This window comes from Littorina saxatilis, linkage group LG8 (assembly GCF_037325665.1).
Source record: "Littorina saxatilis isolate snail1 linkage group LG8, US_GU_Lsax_2.0, whole genome shotgun sequence".
In the NCBI taxonomy this organism is placed as follows: Eukaryota; Metazoa; Mollusca; class Gastropoda; order Littorinimorpha; family Littorinidae; genus Littorina; species Littorina saxatilis.
This window is the reverse complement of record NC_090252.1, coordinates 18,918,275-18,920,774: the sequence shown is the minus strand read 5'-3', so window position 1 is coordinate 18,920,774 and position 2,500 is coordinate 18,918,275.

Sequence of the window (2,500 nt, the reverse complement as noted above, 5' to 3'; positions counted from 1 at the left end):
ACGCAGTATGGAGAGTAAGCTGCAGATACCTACATTCGCTTTTTTGAAGCGTAAAGCGATATCCAAGGCAGCGTCAAACAAAACAAGTCGGTAAGGCGAACTACTACATTTAGTCAAGCTGTCGAACTCACGGAATGAAACTGAACGCACTGCATTTTTTTTTCACCAAGACAATACAGCTTCGTCATTCCCCGAGAGAAGGAAATCGCTCACTTCTCACGTGAAAAACGCAAGCCAGATTAGCGTGGTAGCGTGTTGCGCTAAGCATGACAGCGCTTTTCTGTATTCTTGTTAACTTTCTGAGCTTGTTTTGAATACAACACCTCATATCTGAGGGCCCCAAAGGGTTTAAAACCGTGATCGTGATTGGCGTTTTTTGACCTTTCTGTGACCGTGATTGCCGAAATTTCCATTTCTGTGATCGTGATGGGACTTTGCCCGTGATCCGTGATGACAAAAAAACCAAGTCTCGTGATCGTGATCGTCATTTGTTTTCGTGATCGTGATGGGCATTATTGCAAAGCATTTTATTTTCAACGTACATTTTTCACAGCTGTATCACTCTTAGTCTATGATCCTCTAGTCTATTCGGTAAGGAGCCAACCCGGATTGAAGGGAAGCAACAACACATTCAGAAATATGATTTTGAGAGCGATTGCTTCCCTTTAAAAGAACCAATTACACACTGACAAAAAGAGATCCAATCAGAAGGCAAATTGCAAAAGTCTGCCAAACTTCATCCAATGGAAGGGCTTCGTGCAAAAGTTGAGTGCAATTCGAATTCGAAGATCAAAAATGGCGTGCAGCGGTACTGTCATCGAACTTCTGTTATATTTTGTGGATTCAAGCCAGACCAAAGCAGGCGGCGAGAATGCCTTCCTTGGTGGAAAGGTCAGGCTACGGGTCGGTCTTTCCGAAGACGAAATATCAAGGTATGTTGATCTATGTTGCTCTATGACTGTTCTGAATGTAGGCAAAGATCTTGAAATTTGTTCAAGATCTTTGCGTTTGAGTGAGATCATTGACATTGTCGACATTGCCACGTCCGGCTGTCACTCGCTCAGTGTGACCTCGACTGGCTCGAGATCGAGTCTGCGTGTAGCCAAAACCGAAACTAGAAATGTGTTTTTCATCCCAGCAACGTGGACACGCTTGGCATAGATTCTAATTGTCGCTTCTTTGCATTAAGCTTGGATTTATTTTAGCGCCTGTAAACTTCAATATCAACAATGGGTTAAATTCAGAAACAATGGCGGGGAGACGTGCCAGTTTGGTTCACTTGATCCTCATGTCAAAGACGATCAAAGTCATGTTCGTTGGAATGGGGATTTTGTCAGGCATGCTACTTTTCCGGTAATTGCCGGAAATCCGATAAAGCCGTTTTCAAAATCCGGTAAAGTCAATTTTTTTCCGGTGAAGTTGAAAAATTTCCGCAAAAACGATCCGTGTGAATATCGCGCAACGCGACCGGGCGCCGGTCTCAATGAAGCCAGCGCACAGTAGTGTTGTTTTCACCAGTTTGGAGGTGTGTTGAATGGTGGTGGGGGGAGGCTAAAATGGGATTTTTAACAAGATCACAACACTATTACAACCCCTAAAATGATGCCCAGAATGCACCAGATTGCACAGATTTTAACCGTTTTTTGAAAAAAAATCCGGGGGGGCATGCCCCCGGACCCCCCTAGTTGGCTCGCCTGCTTCGCAGGCTCAGGCTTGTGGCTTCGCCACTGGCACTGCGCGCTTCTTTCAGGTAAAACCGTTTTTGGCCTGTAGCATTCCTGTTTTTTATTCAAGGCCATGAAACCAGGCGATGGTGTACCTCAAATTGTATGGCAAAGTTGAAAATAAAGAGCCCATCACACATACATGTACTTTAATTTCAATCCACCCAATAGTTTTTGAGAAAATGGGTTTACAAGATTTAGCTCTGGAAATGTGAAATTGTGCAAGTATATATTCATGTGTGTGAGTGAGGGTGTGGGGGTTGAATGTGTATGAGTGTAGAGAGAGAGAGAGAGAGAGAGAAAGAGAGAGAGAGGGAGAGAGAGAGAGAGAGAGAGAGAGAGAGAAAGAGAGAGAGAGAGAGAGAGAGAGACTGAGAGAGAGAGAGAGAGAGAGAGAGAGAGAGAGAGAGAGAGAGAGAGAGAGAGAGAGAGAGAGAGAGAGAGAGAGAGAGAGAGAACACAATGAAAACAACATTCTTGTTACTGATTACAAATCATGATATGTATTATAAAAGAGAATTCAAAAAATAATAATAAAAAAGTGCAACCTGAGTTGTCACTTTGTGTTGAATAAACAATAGATCCAGAGGAGCGAGTTACTGTGTGGTTGTGTTTACTTTGACACGTGCTTTCTGTACATGCAACTTTTACCGTGACCGTGATTTGCCACTGGTGTTCGTGATCGTGAAAACAAAAATCAAGGTAACTGTGATCGTGAAAGCGAAAATGTCCCTTCCCGTGATCGTGATGATACCCCCCCTTTGGGGCCCTCATAT